Source organism: Malaclemys terrapin, chromosome 18 (assembly GCF_027887155.1).
Source record: "Malaclemys terrapin pileata isolate rMalTer1 chromosome 18, rMalTer1.hap1, whole genome shotgun sequence".
NCBI classification, from domain to species: domain Eukaryota; kingdom Metazoa; phylum Chordata; order Testudines; family Emydidae; genus Malaclemys; species Malaclemys terrapin.
The window spans coordinates 9,234,418-9,252,278 of record NC_071522.1 but is presented as its reverse complement, the minus strand read 5'-3'; the positions used below and the strand labels follow the sequence as shown (position 1 = coordinate 9,252,278).

The 17,861-nt window shown below is 40.9% G+C and overlaps 1 protein-coding gene and 1 long non-coding RNA gene across 5 annotated transcripts in view; one reads left to right on the top strand and one right to left on the bottom strand.

Annotated features, from left to right (window-relative positions):
• The window catches only part of NF1 (neurofibromin 1), a 169,783-nt gene that overhangs the window by 86,519 nt on the left and 65,403 nt on the right, over positions 1-17,861 (top strand). The gene's annotated exons all lie outside the window — the stretch shown is intronic.
• Positions 10,727-13,330, bottom strand: LOC128825909 (uncharacterized). The gene is made up of 2 exons (XR_008442752.1): positions 12,879-13,330; positions 10,727-12,231 (listed from the first exon to the last, which is right to left on the bottom strand). It is a non-coding gene; the product is annotated as an uncharacterized LOC128825909 (long non-coding RNA).

Below are 17,861 nucleotides of genomic sequence, written 5' to 3'. Positions count from 1 at the left end.
GGAGGAGGAGAGAGACTAACTGGAACCGCTAGTACCAACTAGTAGTTCATCTTCGTTGCCTAATGAGAAGATTGCTCCAGCCTCAGCTTCGCCACCCGATGGCCACATACAGTACCAGGAGCTACTGCAGAGAATAGTAGAAGAGCTCTAGATCCCCTTAAAGGAGGTGCAGGACTCTCATCACAAGCTCTTAGACATCCTTAGACAGCCTATGGGAGCTAGCAGACTAGTATTCCCAGACAACGCCATATTGGAACTGGCAAGAATGGTATAGTACGTGCCAGCCATTCGTGCCTCTACCCTTAAGAGTACAGCTAAGAGAGCCCCTATCCCCTTTGTCCTGGTTAAGGGAGCAGAGGGTTTTTTTTTCCCCTCCCACCCTGACCTGAACTCCCTAGTCATCCAAGCACTCACAAAAGATGCAAAACCAAGGGCCACATCCGCTGGCGCAGGGTCCAAATGTTTAGGCCTCAAGGGGGAAGAGATGTTTACTTCCACCAACCTTCAGTTGAGAATCTCCAACTATCAGGCCCTCCTGGCAAAATGTTTTTTTAATTATTCTAAGTTTTGACCTCAAAGATAAGTTACCCCAGGAGGATAGGGCCCAATTTCAAGCCCTATTGATGAAGACAGATTAGTGGCAAGAACCTTGCTACAAGTTGCAGTCGACTCTGTTGATACTGCTTTGAGATTCATGGCGACAACTATAATGACATACCAGGAATCTTGGCTACACTTCAGGACTCCCCAGGGAGGTACAGAGCACTGTGCTGGACTTGCCCTTTGATGAAAACAATCTTTTCCACCAGAAGACAGACCAGTCTTTGCATTCACTGACTGACTCAAAGGCAGCTCTCCGCTCCCTGGGCATATATAGACCAACCCTGAAGCAAACGGTTGAGGGTGTAAAAATAGAGACACTCTGCCCCATCCACCCCTACCACAGCTACCCAACCTCTCCCCCAACCAAAAGATACTTTTGATGGGATGCTCAAGAGCTGCGAACCAGTATTGATGTCACCTTCACCTGAAATCTACTTTGATGCACATGTAGCACATTTTCCCCACAACTGGAGGGCAATAAGAGACAGATGGGTGTTGGAGGTCATCCGTTCCAAATACACCATAGATTTAATCTCCCCAGCCTCTCCAGAAACCCCTTCCCTGTCCCTCTTCAGGGACACTTTCATGAGGAGATCCTCCTTCAGGAGATGAAATCCCTCCTACAATGGGGAACAATAGAGCATATATCCCTTCAACATCAAGGAAAAGAGTTTTACTCCAGATAGTTTGTAGTCCCCAGAAAGCCAGGAGGATTGAGACCCATCCTCAGCCTGTGATGATTGTCTCTTTACTTGTAAGATAAAATTCCACCTGGTTACATTGGCATTGATGATACTATCCCTAGAAAAAGACATGGTTAACAGCTCTCAATATGAAAGATGATTTCTTTTGCATCAATATTCGGCCTTCCCACAGAAGTTTTTTTCAGATTTGTGGCAGGCCATGGCCACTAGCAATACAGGGTACTCCCCTTCAGCCTTGCAACTGCACCCAGAGTCTTCATAAGTGTTTTCCATAGTAGCAGCACACCATGGATGGGACGATTCCACTCTCTTCTTCTGTCTAGAGAACTGGTTTCTTACAGGTACATGTGCAGAAATTATAACATTGGCCTCATTGCTACTCCATCTCCTCCATATTCACAGAGACTCCCAGAGATGCTAGAAGTCCATTTTGACTTTTTGATGGCAGTTCTACATGCAGCCATACCACCTACATCCTCGCACCCTCCTTTTCTCTGACTACTGCTTTTCAGCCACCTATAGTGGAATACACATAGGGACTATCACTCAGAGGAGAGGGAAGTACTTACCCTTTTTAACTGGAGTTCTTTGAGATGTGTGGTTCCTATTTGTATTCCACTACCCACCTTCCTTCCCCTCTGCTTCAGATTGTCCTTGATTTTGGGTAAGAGGTGGAACTTTGGTACACATCCAAGGAAAGCAACTTCATGAGAGCAGACTAATGGACACTACTTGCTAGAAAGCTTGGTTCTCAGTCATATGGAGTGCATGGTGTACCCACAGTGGAATACAGATAGGGACCACACATCTTGAACTCCAGTTAGGAGTTAACTAACTAATTTAGTTAAACAGATGCAAAATCCTGTGTGGACATTCTTAACTCAGTTTATGCCTGGTTTATATTGATGTAGCTTACTTTGATTCTAGGCAGATTTAAGCTAAATTGATATAAGCCAGGAATAAATAGAATTAGGAATGTCCATACAGGGTTTTGCATCCATTTTGACCAAATAGATTTGTTAAACTTACTTGTAGCTAAATCAGTGAAACCTTGTGTGAAGACTAGATGTTAAAATACGTGTGTAGTGCTAAATTCAGTGGAGTTTTAAAGAATTTGGTAGCTTGTTGTTTCATCAAACTAGCTGCAAATCTTCAATGGGAGAGACCATTGCATACAAGTCAGGCATGGAAATGCATGCTGGTGAGTTCTCCGGGTTACCATTTGTTCAAGGACATTTTTAATAGCCAACATTTTGGGTAGAGTCTGCCATAGACCTCAAAATTCTTCCCAAAAGGTTAATACAGGATTCCCAGAAAACTAGTAATTTGGCAATCCAATATGAGACTTAAATCTGCTTAATTTTGGTGCCTATTTGAAAAAAAAGTCTTTTATGTTTGTCCTGTGAAAAGAGGAGTAGTCAGTGGTGTGTTGGAATGTACTCTTAGGATTCCATGTTACAGTTCCACCACCATTTTGAAGGGTGAGCTGGAGTCACTACTTTTTCCTCTGATAGTTTTCCCTCCTCTCTGAGTGATACCCATTCATCCCTGCCAGAAATGACTTATCCCTGGGGTTTATACAAATATACTTTAGAACATACTTTTTCCTTCAGAATGAATCAGAATTTAAAGAAAACGTTTGCAGGAACACTTCCAGGTTAGAGGTAGGTGACCAAGTGTTCGGTTTTCGACTGGATCACCTGGTCAAAAAGGGACCCTGGAGGCTTTGGTCAGCACCGTCCACCAGGCTGTTAAAAGTCCAGTCAGCAGTGCTACTGGTCTAAGGCAGGCTAGTCCTTACCTGTCCTGGCTCTGCGCTGCACCTCAGAAGGTCTCCAACTTATAAGGTACAGTAAAGGAAAGATGTTTTGTCTGCAGTGAAGAGTATTTTACTCTAGTTCTAAAGAGAGAGGGCCAGTAAAGTGGATAAAAACAATTTTGAGAACATTTTTTGGAGTGTAGCTAATTGCCCAGGATATAACTCCAGAAGTTGTGGGGTTCAAATGGAATATCGTGTTCATAAATAGTCCAGCACTACTGGGATAGTAGGAAAGCTTCTTGATAGAACTGATCTCTTCATTCATAGTTGAACTGCCAGATATTTTTAACCTTTTCTGCTTTCGGCAGAATAAGATTTCAGATAGACTCTTCCCCCCCAACCTACAGAACAGTTCACGGGAGAGAGGAGCTTACAGGGAACGGGAATAGGGCTAGAGGGGGGGGGGGGAAACGTTGCAGTGTCAGTTTCCTCCATTTCTTCTTTTACCTTTTTCCTTCGATGTGAGAGCCATTGTGTTTCAGCCCCCTCCATTTACATCAGAAGACAGGGCCTGGTCTTAAGTTCATACCTCTGATGTCTTATTAAACACACCTGGTTTCAACCAGCAATAAAAGGCTGTTTGTTTGCCACATCTTTCTTCCATTTTTTTCCCCAGCACAAACTGCCTCGTTTCATGTCAAGGAGAATAAAATTCATAAGTTAGCTGCTCATCCACTTCAAGCAGGAAATTGGGCGTGCAAATGCCATGGATAGATAATCCATCTGACAAAGTTCATGCTGTCTGGGCTATAACTGTGCAAAGGAACAGATCCAGCTCCAGCATATACAGTATGTCTTCTGTAAAATGATTTGACACGTCGTGTGTGTATTCCTCATTAGTAATGTATGAAAAAGCCTTATCGTTTGAAGAGAAGAGTTCTTTCATTCCTGGAAATAATGGGGGGGTGTATACATATGCATAACATTTACCAGCACTTTATCTTGTGGTGTACTCTGAAAGCACTGAAGCAAAGGTGTCTACAATTAATTCATTACATAAAAGTAATGTTATAATTCTGGGGAAAGATTAAATAGCATAACCATTCAGGCTTAAAAATGCCTTCATGATGGAGGTTTTCTAGGCACATAGTACACTGCTGTTCAAGTCTGTTACCAAACATTGAGAGATTTGGTGCTGAGATGTTCAACTTCTTTTGAATAGATGGAGCTATTGGACACTTAAGCATCCTAGTGGTTTTACTTAGTGTAGCAATTAAAATCATCTTAACCCTTTCCTGGCTGACTGATGAGTGATGGGCAGCTATGTTCCATTGGAATGCAGGCAGTTAGAGGGAAAATAATCAGTGTGTGATGCACTCTTCCATGTGCATTTTGAGAGGTATGGTGCTGAAGGGATACCATCGGCATGTTTAGGCCCAAAGTGTCACTCCCTTTAAAAGAAAATAAATTCCATGAGGCATCCCTACAGAGAGGAGGCAGAAGGGGAGAATTTAAGAGTTAAATAGTTGTTTTAAAATGTCTCTTCACCAGGGACCCCAAATACCTGTTTAAATCTATATTTGTAAGGCATCCTTAGCAAACGCTTCTTGGGTTAACTTTCTGTTGGAGAGATACCTATCCCACATGTACTGTGTTTTTTATCTGGTAATAAAACTGGGATATTGTCAGACTTGAGGTATCTCAGAAAAGGAGTGGCTGAGCAAATTGATCAGCAGGTCACCTGGACTGCATGATATGCATCCAAGAGTACTGAAAGAACTTAATAAGTGAAGTAGCTGAGCTGCTACTTAAAATATGCAGTCTGTCACCAAAATCAGCTACTGTACTTGTTTTCATCGTTAGCTTTTAGCAATTAAGTCCCATTTTTGCTTTTCAGCATTTGTTTGGGGTGAACAAATATTATCTGAAGTTGAAAGAGATGGTTGCAGTGCAGGGGCTGCATGCAAACTGGTTGTCAAAGTAAAAGGTTGCATTGTGGTGTACCAAGAAACACTTGAGTTTAGTTGCTTGTTTGGTAACTGTGGTTTCCATTTGTTGAACTTTACAAAGTTGATGAGTACTGCAACTGAGAAACTTCAAGTCATTCAGTGTGCTAATGGATATTCATTATGGGGCTCAATCCTGCAAGGTGTAGAACACTTAATGGAATATTTGGAGGACCCCAAACTTCAGTAGGAGTAGAGAATATTTCTTTAATGCGTTACTGCTTGCCTGCAGCACCTCACAAGATTGCACCCTGTGCCCTTACACGTTGAATATCCTAAGATTTCACTGCTAAGTGAACAAACTGAATACCATTTGAAATGCATTTTCCATATTGACTTGAACAAATTACCAGGAACAGTAGTAAGTTAATTATTTGAAATGTGTTGTCCAGCGGATAGTGCGAGAAACTGTCAGAAGGCCTGGATTCTATTTCTGACTTGAAAGTCATTCAACCTTTTGTGCTTCCTTATCTGAAAATTAGGGAGAACATGCACTTTTGTAAAGCACATAGTAATCTTTGGATTACTAAAAGTTGCTATGCAACATTATGAATCAGTGATGTATATGTGCAGCTCCCCTTAGGTGGCAGTGAATGTAGTCCTGCAGCTATGCCACCTGTGTTCCACTGTGACTTTGCTAGAAATCTGAAGCTGTGATTTACCATAAATCTGAAGCACCATCAAGTCTGAACAAGTCAGTGATGAGCCAAGAAAAGCCCAAGGAACTGCAGGGAGCTGTTCGTGTAATGTGTACCCACAGCCATTTGTAGTGCAGCAATAGTTGCACAGTTGTATTGTCATTGTTCTATGCGCTGCTGAATTAATGTATAAACTGGGTTTCATAACATGCCCACAGGGGGGAGTATTTGCCTGTCAGGCAGTCAACACATTTTTAACTAACGGATCCTAAGGTCAGGTGTATAAACTTTAATCTTAATATATTCCTACATAAAAGTTGAAAAAGGTGAACTCATAAAGCTAAGTAGAAAACACTACAGTCAGGATTTTTTTTTAATTGGGAGTTTACTAGTAGTTGAACACTCATTGAACTAAGACAACTCTGGAAGAAAAAAATAAAGACAGAATTATTTAACTCTACTTACTATTCCTTCCCTTAAGCAAGCCAGTATGTTCATATTTCAGAACTTCCTACTAATATCCAAGTAATAAATCAGACAAAATGCAGGTTTTAATATATCCAGCTCTTTTCTTCTAATGTTCATTGGGGAAACATACACAAGTTTTACCAGGAGATTAAGATTTTTTTTAAATGTAGTGGTCCTGGAAAAGGTGCCAGTAGGCTGACAACCCTGGAGATTAAATTCCTCCACAGAACCACTGGAGTACAAATGGCAGATTTTCCCACATACCATTTAACGTCACTCAGTCCTCACCTGGAAGGTCCACTTCTAGGAATGACACAGGCATGTTTGGTTTCCATTCCCATTACATCCTTGGCCTCTGTGCTGACGCTGCTAACAAGTCGTTTTTGTGAGCTTGTCCATTGGGAACTAAACTGGCATTACCAATGCATTTATACATAACCCACTGCAAATTAACTTCTCATTACTGGGCTGGATTTGAGCTGTGATCTAGAAGTGAAAGGCTCTATCTCCCATTTCCATAGTTCTGTTCCATTAGCATAACAATCCTGAATAACAGTTTTGCAACAAAAATTCTGTGCTTTCTGGTCCAGGTTGAGACCCCCAGCCTCTTGGACTGCATAGACAGGCTTCTCTCTATAGCAAAAGACACACAGTGTAAAGACAAGGTTTTGTCCATGGTGAGCTTGATACGGAACATCTTGCAGAAACTGATTGGCTGTTTTATGATACAGTGATTGCAATAAGTTATTCCTATCTAACTGAACCAGAATCAGACTCCTTGCACAATAATGCCATGTTTTTGGGTGAAGATTTTCTACCATTTCTTGATTGGTACAAAATTTTGGCATCCAAATATTATATTGCTTCGGTGGCTGATAAGGAGATTCCTTAATCTGTGAAATTGTTGATGGCAGGGTCCAGCATCCGTCAAACAGGAAAAACATTTTGGCATGTGGTTTTAAACACTGTCACTTTGCCCTATAGAGTTTTATTGACCTTAAGTTTATTTTCCCAGAAAATACTGTGTAAAATAGCTTAACCCATCCTTCCCAAACTCTGAGCAATGTATCCACCTCCTCACCAGAGTAAGTGCTCATTCTCTTCCTAATAATCCATACTTGCCGTTCTAGCTATTTAGGATCATTTTTAGCACAGTATTCTTTTCCACATCTCCCCTCTTATACTTTTCAGTTGTTAGGAGGTCTCAGTCCAAAGCTTTGTTAGTAACAGATTAGTCTTCAATACTTTCCACGGCATACAACTAACTGGGGGAAGTGACAACTGTCTATCTGGGTTCCTGCGTCACACAGCAAACTCTGGTCCCACTGTTCTTAAGCCACCTTTTCAAAATGGTATGTAGGACTCTCCCATGTTTTCTGAGGAACCATTCACCCCTCATGATCAAAAGCTCCCGTAACAGCTCCGTTCCATTGGATCAGTGGAACTGTCAGCCTCAGGACTGGCTTTCTACTTGTAAGAGACCGAGGTTTCTCGGCTTCTGGCCCACAAGTTCTCTTCCTCCAGGGGGTTGGGATGACCACTAGTTCCTCTAATTAAAGGAGCCATCTAAAGTGACAACTGTTGAAACACTTTGTGACTATCATGTCAGTTCTTATTTACTTGTCCTTGTCTTTCTGCACCCATCACTGAGATTGCTAGTCCTTTTTTAATGCCCGGTACTCAAAGGTAATTTTGATATCCCACCACCCCCGTTATCTTTTTCTGTGTATTGTTATATTTTCTTCTGCCAATCTCTTACTTTAGTAATCTCCATTTCAGTTTGACTTTGTATGCTCTCTTCATTCGTAGGCTCTCTGGTGATCTTTTAATTTAGCTTTAGCAAAGTAGAAATATCAGTTTTGTTTTTATAGTTTTGTCTCTGTTCTTGTGCTAGTGTTGTGATGTTAACGCTGCTTATGCTACTGTTCTTGGAGCGCCAGTGTTAGCTGAACTAGCAGAGAGTGCAGCCCATCCTTCTCTTACGGGGGCATCAATGTGTTCCTGTACAATCTGTATGTAGTTACCTGCGCGCTCTGGGTGTTTTTGTTCCATCCTCTCAGGCCAGGAATGTGCTTACTTGGTTAGCTAATACCTGGCATGTTACTATTCTGCTAAGGTCAGGCCTACTTTGGTTCACCCTGGCAGCTATGCCTAAGGCTTCAGCAAGGCCTACAACCTTTATTGCTTAATAGCTAGGAGCACTGCACTCCAAGCCATATCTCTGAAGTCTTCCACCATACATGAGAGCAAACCATGAGCAGTGGCAAATAAAGTGCAACATGACGCTCCCTCGTGCCTCGCTACCACTCATGTTCATTTGCCGTCTATTTTAGAGATTGTTGGGAGTATTTCTTTTTGGATACAATCATCAAAAGATTGAGAGATGGAATTATGAGTGAAAAGTATTTTCTCTGCTCAGTAGGATGTTGGTTTTGAGAGTCAATAATATATGGCTGAGGCTCTGGGTATCTGAGAACCCCTGACCTCGCCATGGCAGTTGAGGTCAGCTGAGGTGTTTGAGTTAATAATAAATACTAGATTTAAAACAAGAGGGCTTATAGAAGGGTATTGTTCAGGGTGCTCAGTTCTGACTCACTGTTGATTTAACGGTGGAACAAGTACTTGCCTTCCTGGCTAAGTGCAAGGTCTATTTAGCTTGCTATATTCTTAAACTGCACTATGAGTTCTCTCTTTGTCTAATGGAAGGAGAGAGTAAGGAGAGAGGAGAAGTTGTAAGATACCTTTCCTCCCAGATCTGTACTATCCCTGTTTGTGTACTGTATCAAATGCTGTATTTCCAGAAGGGACATTTTATAAATAAAAATGCTCGTAAAATTGGAGGGACAGGATGAAATATTGTGACCTTTCATGTAGTTGTGGATGACTCTTAAAATGTTCAGTGAGGCATATCTTAGAGAGGGATGGAGCCTATTCAGAAGGCCATAGTGGGAAGGGATTGGAAGGACAGTCACTATCATGACTGGATCCTTTTCAAAACTGGTCAGCTGAAACATTGTGAGTCAGAGTTTTTAAGTGAAAGCTTAGACTTATTTTTCTAAAACTGGCTGCTGTCCTTCCTTTGGCCAGTAGATTGAAAATCAAGAAACAACTCTGTAATTATCTAGATTTTGTTTTGTTTGCTCTTTAGTGAATAAAACTGGCTATTAAATACAAAGTGAGATTGCAAAAATGGACAATGATCTTTTCTTATATTGTGCTTCTTTTCTATAAGGATGCTAATGGGAGCCAAAGATCAAGGTACAAATAGGAACGGTAAAGTATTGGAGGAGAGCTCTGATATTGAATACGAGGTCATATTGAAAATTTCAGTTGTCCTTTCTAATTTTGTGTGCAAGACTGGCCCAAGTTATCTGAGGAACCACCTGATCTCTCATGGTAATGACTTCCTGTGTCAGCTCCATTGTACAAGTATAGTGGAACTGTCAGCCCCATGTGATTTGTTTAATAGACAGAGCTTTCTTGGTTTTTTGTCACACATTCTGTGTCAAGAGGTCAGGATGACCACAAACCTCAGTTCCTTCAGAGGACTACACAAAGCCCACTTCTTCAGCTCAGCCTTCCCACAATAACACCAATAAAAATAAAATTCACAAATCTAGTTCCTGTAGACTAGAGGAAATACAGTTCTTTCTGTGTGCTTTATTCTGTGGTGTGCTCCAATAAAATGGTGATGGATAGAGACACAGGTTTTATTGTTTAACTGAACCTTTTTGTGTGCCCTCACTTCTTTAAGAATAAGTTTCTTCCTTCCCAAGACTTGCACCCATTTCTGACCTCTCCTCCACGAAAGACTCCAACTCTTACCACCTTTCCCACAACCCAACAAATAGGCACCTTGAAACTTTCCGTGGGTTCTCCATCTGTGTGTGTCTGAGCTAGAGGTTATGTTTTAACAATTATGGAGTCTTAAAAGGCTGCCTTGGTTGGAGCTCAGCTGCGTATTTGAGAGTTGGCATTGTGTTCATGGGAACTGGTTTTGTTCATGGGAACTGGCATTGACATTGTTGATCCTCTTTCTTGACTTTGGACCAGTTTTTGTCGTGTTTGTCTGTGGCAGTTTTCGTGTATGAACAGTTCTACATATGATGAGAATTTTCAAAAACTAAGAACTGGACTATTAAAGGGTGACACTTAGAAAGCTGAGCATTTTGAGTCTCGTTAGGTTGATTACATGGTTCCCCCCCACACACACACTTCTTGCTGAGCAGCAATGAAGAAGGAAGAACCCATCCATGGGTTACAAAGAAGGCTGTTCATGATCAAGTGGAAGCATGTACAATTCTATTCTCTCTAGACAGGAATGGTAAAAAGGTGAGCTTGGTAAGAAAATGAGAGGATCTTGATGACCAAAGTGCTGCTTTGATTGATGCTTGGGAGAACTAATATGGGAGAACAAACTTTTCAGAAAATATGTAATTGAGAGTGCTTACAATATTGAAAAATGTAAAGTTTAAAACCAAAAATTGTGCAAAGACCAGCTATGTAGGTTTTTGGCTGTTTGATTATATGAAAAAAAACTGTTTTAACTGCAGAATAGAGGCATATTTTAATTGTGACATAGCAATATGGCCAAGAAACAACTTAAAAAATTGTACCTTAAAACATTTTTACAGAATTTTTTTAAAAGCTTGACTGCTAAATAGAACTGCAAGGGATTTTAAATTGGCATGTCTTTCCTTAATACAAGAATCTTAGCACTTTTACAAGGCATAGCTAGTGTATTTGTTGTACTGCCTTTTCATTAAGGCTTCATTTTAGAGTATCTTAATTACTCAGTCCCGAATATTTGAGTACAGATGTGAACAGATTCACTTTGAATGGTTATGTTTAATACAAGTAAATAAACTGACTTATCAGATGTGAAAAGCCTTTCGAGAGAGAGACAGGTTTTTCTCTTTTTTGCCAAGAAAGCATGCTGAATGCTGGCACACTCCAGCTAGTACCCGAGCATGAATCCAAGAAAATTTACCTTTCCTCTCCTTTGTCCTGTTAGTTCATTTGTAGAATTAGTACCTACCATTGTAAATGCTGCTTTATATTTATATAGAACCCGTCACCCTATTATCACAGCTCACTCCACATGGCTTGGGTTAAAAGCAGAAAACCACATATACGGAGCAAATACCCCATAACCCAACTCCCTGAGAATTCCACAGCTTTAATAGTCATAGTCTAGGAAAATCTTGGTACCTACATAGCATGCTGAGGATAGTGATAAACTAAACACTGGTGGGTAATGAAGCTGACAGTGGGGTGACTACAGAACTGGAGTGGCTAGGAAAACACCTTAACAAAGAGTTGCATACGGCATAATATCACATAATTTAAGAATTAATCTGAAAAGGTTGCAGAGCCCACTGAAAGAATGAAAATGCACCCCACTTGGGAAAGTGGTGCCAAGAAGAGTTGACTTCTTAGCGTAATGACATTGGTATCAGTGATTTACGTGTGGAAAAGTAGAAGAGGGGCATTAAATCTACAGCAAAAGAACACATATCAGTGATGCAATAGTAAACATTGAAGGGATTGTAGCAGCTGAGCCTCCAGGATGAGAAGTTGTATCACTTTTCCATGTCAACTTCTTTGGAAGTTTTGTGGTTGATCGAGCATTGTCCATGTTGGGCTGGGTGGTGAAGACTGTCTTGTCTTTGTCGTTGCTGGTGGCGTGGGTGGTGGAGACTGTGTTATCTTTGTCGTTGCTGGTGGCGTAGGCGGTGGAGACTGTGTTATCTTTGTCGTTGCTGGTGGCGTGGGTGGTGGAGAGTGTCTTGTCTTTGTCGTTGCTGGTGGGGTGGGTGGTGATTGGGGTCTGGGATTTGTCCTTGCTGGTCAGCTGGGTGATGGAGGTGGGCTGGCTGTGGGGGGCAGTCTTGTCCTGGGTGGTCTTATCGCCAGTGGTGGGGACTGCCTTATCCTTGTTGTTGGTCTGGATAATGAGGGCAATCTTGTCATTGTTTACACTGCCAATTAAATGGAGCTCACATAGCCCGAGAACAAGGACAGCCAGGTGTGATTTGAATGGCATCTTGTTTCTATTTCGGGGAGGGTGGGGGGTGGGGGTGTGTGGAAGAAATATCACAAGTTAAAAACTTTGTTTTTCTGGTAAACAGCAGACTGATCTAGCTCACTGCTCTCCTGATAAACTGTTCTCGTTTATCTGAATAAAGCAAAGGGAGCAATAAACTTGCTTGAACCCATCAGCTATGATTCCTTAATCACATTTAGCAGACAAGGCAAAAAATTTTGCACTTTGGAAAACTTGACTTCCATTTACTCAGTTTAACCAATTTACTTAGTTCCTTTTTGGGCAATTTTTTTAGAGAAGCATTTACTAAAAAGGCATGAGATCAATTAGTATAACATTGTCCAGTCAAAAAATACAGAATATAAGCTTCACGTACTTACTCAACACGGAGTATAATTATTTTACATTTTAACAAAAGGTTCTGAGATCAGCACAGAAAGTTCTCAGTCTGTAAGCAGAATTTACATAAAACACATGTATGACTAGCCAACCTAAAATATGATTCCTTATAAAATATCAAGGCATCAGGCTTTGAGCTGTCTGTTTCCAAGTTCAAAATACTTAAGGTAAAGTTCACAAGCCAGGTAAAAAATAAGGAATTAATACCATTTATTGAAGAGTGAGACAATTTTAGCAAATCATATAATTTCATACCTTTTTATTGTTTCAGATCCTCTTTAGGGAGAAATGAATTCAGCTGCTAGATATCCTTTGCCTCTGAAACTGCTGTCTCTAATTTTAAATTTCTTTCCCACTATTTAAGTATCACTTCATAATAATGTAATCAAAAACCAACTAATAGCTGGCTTGGTTTCCTTGTTTACCTATGTCTGATTGGATTTCTGTTTCCCAAAGTAAATAACTTCTTTTAAAAATTCTAATCAGCATTGCTTAAAGGAAGTAAAATAATTCCCTGAAAGCATTTTAACCCTTCAAAATTTCCAAGAATGTGCTTATGCCTTGATCAAATCAGCAGCATTCAAGGAGTTCTCTGAAGTTTCTGGATATGGTGGACTATTATGTAGAAATATGGGATACTCCTTGCTTATTTAGGTCAAGCAAGAGAGCATAACCAGCCCAGAGTTTGTTATAGGAAAGGAATTTTAGAAAATCAAGCATGCAATTAAGGTACATTTTTGGTGGTATAGTGTCTCTTTACATATATCAGAGGGGTAGCCGTGTTAGTCTGAATCTGTGGAAATATGGTTGTCATGTATGTGTCTATGTTTACTTCATAAGTATGAAAGATATTTTAATATGAATCAAGAGCCACAGTTTTAAATTCAGGAATTAAAAATAATAAATTATTTTGAACCCTCTGTTGCTCTTTACATATAGTGTGTTTAGTGATGGTAAGGGATTAGATAAATTAATTTTTGAATGAGGCTCACATTATGTTGCAAATATATAACAAATCTGTTTCTTACTCTTAGCTGTGTCAGGAAAAAATTGTGGAAAAACCTCTTTTCTCTGAGTTCCTGCTAAATTGCTAACAAATTTTACAGGCATGTAACTTTCTGGCGGAGTGGGGAGAAATATGCTGATCTTACTTGCACTGCTTTTCAGCCCAAAGGGGAATTTTTCTCCAAAGTTTGGATGTGTTTGATACACGACAAGGTGTTTTTCTACTCAGTCTTTACTGTACTTTTATGAAGTCGTAGTAATTTTTGAGTTCCATCTTGACAAGGGGTTAAGCCCATGACTTGAAATAGCACTAAATTCAGCTGTTACATCTTTGCATATCCATTGGGGTCAATGGGCAGCATGGATACAAAAAATTAGAACTTGGCCTAAGAGTTTGGCTACACTTGCAAGTTAGAGCGCATTAAAGAAGCCCCAGGTGCCCTAACTCCCAACCCATCCACACTGGCAAGGCACTTAGAGCACCTGGACTCTGCCGCTGGAGCGCTTCTGGTAATCCACTTCCACGAGAAGCATAACGCTTGTTGCGCCTCAGCTGAAGTGTGAACGAAGTGTGGCATTACTGCACTTTGATCGGCCTCCAGAAACGTCCCATAATCCCCTTAAGTCAAGTGGCAACTCTTGTCATTGTTTTGGAATCGGCTGTAGGAATGCGGATATCCCCTTTCAAAGCTCCGTTTCTGACATCCGGCATGCTTATCTGCTCCTGGACAAAGCAAGCCTTTAATGTGGAATGTTGCTTGCTGTGAGTGTGAGAGAGAGAGGTGCGGGGGAGGGATGGTCTGAACTTACAAGACAACATGCTGACACACTTTTAGCACCCCAAAAACCCACTCTCTCCCCCCACATACACACAACACACACCCTGTCACACTCCACTCCACCCCCACATTTGAAAGTATGTTGCAGCCACTTGAACACTGGGATAGCTACCACAATACACTGCTCTTTGTGGCGTTGCAAGAGCTGCTAACGTGGCCACGCCAATGCACTTGCAGCTGAATGTGTAAACACTCGGCAGCGTTTTCCCTGCTGCGGTCTCCGAAGGCTGCTTTAACTCCCAGCGCTCTACATCTGCAGGTATAGCCATGCCCTCAGTGTCTCGTACATGGCTGAAGAAATGTGATTTAGAAAGAATAAGGCTGAGTGTGTGAACGTTCTGTAGAACAATATAAATAAGTATTTACCTACATACCTGTTGGATTATAATGGCTCTAGAAGAAATATGGGATCTGCTCTGTCCACACTTGAATGACAGTTTCACTTTTCTATTCCTGTAAAACTGTATTAAAGTGTTGAAAAGCTAAGATTCAAATATTAATAGAAATATTAAAGATGAATATGTGTTACAGATAAGCAAGGGTGGGTGGAAGTGTTTTGCAGATGACAGCTTAATTTTTTTAATTTCCTTTTTGCAGTGCTTGGATTGAGGAATTAATACAGACTGAGGACATTTTTTTCCCTCATGAAAGTTCGTGCTTGAGAGCAGTGTCTAATGTCAGGCACTACACTGGTTATTTCGTTGTATAGTTGTACTAAAAAAAGTAATCCCTGATTGGTGACTGCCGCCCACAAGCTTTTCGCCGGCAAAACTTTTGTTGTTTGGGGGAGAAGGGGTGCGTGTTTAACACCCCTGAACGACAAAAGTTTTGCTAATGAAGTACCAGTGTAGACATAGCCTTTCTCTTCCCCATCCTTTTTCCTGTTTCTCATTTCCTCTGTCCTTTCTCTGAATTTTTCCCCCTGTGGCAATTCCTAATTCCCAACCCAGTGTGCTTCATTCCCCCCTACTCCTGTTGTATTTACTAAAAAATGATCAGTGATTAAACAATGAATATTGACTCTGAAGTGTTAACATTGCTCTTAAAAGCTGACACTCTAAATGGATTAATTGGGGACATGGGAGTTCATACCTATGAGTCAGGCAGTCCATGGACTCAGGCAGTGATCACTGCATTGATTATACTGTGTTAGCCTTTGGAAGGTTATCTCGACAGCTCTTAGGGCTAGAAGCTTTTTTAATTTAATCGTAGATTCCAGAAAATCTGAAATTGTGGTGCAGGCCAAACGCAACTCGCAGTCCATATGTTTAACACTCCTACACTATGGAGATAGATTTTGCAGGGTTGTTTGTTTGTTTTTCGTTTTAAGTGTCTTTGAGGCAATAATGGTTTGTTGTAAAATTTTTCCAAAGCACCGTTTTCAAAAGTGATTTAGGAGCTTATGTCCTGTTGTCCTTCAGTAGAATTTGGTCTCCTAAGTAATATTTAAAATTTTTAATCCTTTGTCTATTACAATTGCTAATTTTCAGCTGGTTTTGTCTAAAGTGTCAGCCTGGCAATACTAGTATTTATAGTTGCAAGCTGTAACTACCGAGTAACAATAAAAAGAGTTGCTGCTAAAGATGAGCAATTAATATGCACAAACTGACATAGTGCTTAAGTACTGAAATGAAATTCAGTTTAAAAAATCCAAAATTGTTAGCATATGCATGGAAGAAACTAATATTAAAACATTTTATGCACACAGGGAGATGATGCTGTATTGTGTTTTATAAGTATTCTGAAAAATTTTACACCTGATGAAGAACATTTTCTTGGAGGTGATTTGGATGGAATGATTTTACCATTTAAAGGAAAGCAAAAACTGATTCCATTGTGTCCACACCCAGAAGAGTCAAATTGAAACATTGGTTTTGTCAGGGGTTTGTGATGTTTGTGTGTAACCATGGCAACAAGTGCTTTTAAAAAAAAAAAAAAGCATGAAAATATATTTGTAATCAAAGAATGGAATGAAAGCAAATACAGTACTGAACAAAATCTGAAGCTAGTGCATGTAATCCTGGTAATCCTGTGTATTTGCATTCATGTTAATTTATTTATTTCTTTTCTTCACATTTATCTTGAATGCAAATGACTTGCTGTTAGAGCAGGGAGTAAGTAGGCAAATGTGTTATCCATTATGAATTCTAGTTGCTCAGCAACGGAGCTGGCTGAGCCTTATGATTCAGCCTGCTTTACTGTAAGCAGCCTATTGACCAGAGGACCTCTTAATTTATCCCTAGTGTAGGTAAGTTTTTAAGACAGAAGGCTGGTCCTAAGATTTGGGGAGATTTTTTTTTGCAATAACGTGAAAGGGGAGCTGCATACTGTTCCCTTTCCACCTATGATTTGATTCTCTACTGCCACATATTCACGACTGCTTCAGATTACCTCTGAGCTGTGACTAATTGCTAATATTGTTGCCACCCACTCCTCACCTGCCTGAGACTCTGTCCCTCTGCATGAAGAGGAAACCACAAAATGCCAGATGAAAACACAGGAGGCCAGTTTCCATCTCCAGCCTTATTTCCGATATGAAAACCAGATAGCAGCACATTGTATATGCAGTAATTACTTGCCCTAACCAAGTTTTTGGTTGTCCTGGACATGCTGCACAAGAGGATTTTTCCCTAGACTGCATTTAGCATTTACTGAACATGAACTAAGTGTTCATTGCACACACACTTAGAGCATTTCAGAGTTGCTTCCATGATTCATTCTGTCACACCCAACAGAACTTGACATGATTAAATGAATTGTGCGGCAAGAGCGAGTTTACTGTCTATGTAGTGTAGGAAAATGTTTCTGATTGCAGCCGAGGTGTGTCCAGTCATTTCACCTTGTTCTGTCACCTCTGTTATATCTCACAAGCTAAGCAGATTTTGACTAGTATATGTGAAGGGGAGAGTTCGAAGAAATACCTGATTCAGGAAGTGGTGGATGGTTGGTGTCTCTCTTTCTCTCGCCTTCTCCCCTCCCGGTACTAAGCTAATGCATCAGCATGCTTGGGGTCATTGTGCTGCTGGCAGTGCCATCTATTAAATGTCCTGGCCAGTGGCCTGGAATGCACCTGATGATGTGAGAGTAGATTTGAGGTAAAATTTTCATCAAAGCCAGTTGACACTAGTGGATAAATCTGTTACATCAGACTCAATGGCAGATAGGAAGGGTTGGCTTTGCCTATCATGAGACGCTTCTGTTGGCCCTGATTTTATTGAAGTTATTGAAGTTACATGGTAAGCTCTTAAGGCAGAGGTGGGCAGTCCTGCCCGGCCCCTGAGCTCCTGGCCCGGGAGGCTAGCCCCGGGCCCCTCCCCCGCTGCCACAGGGCTGGGGGGTTGGATATAGGGCAGGGGGTCCCCAGGGGCAGTCAGAGGACAAGGAGCAGTTTGGG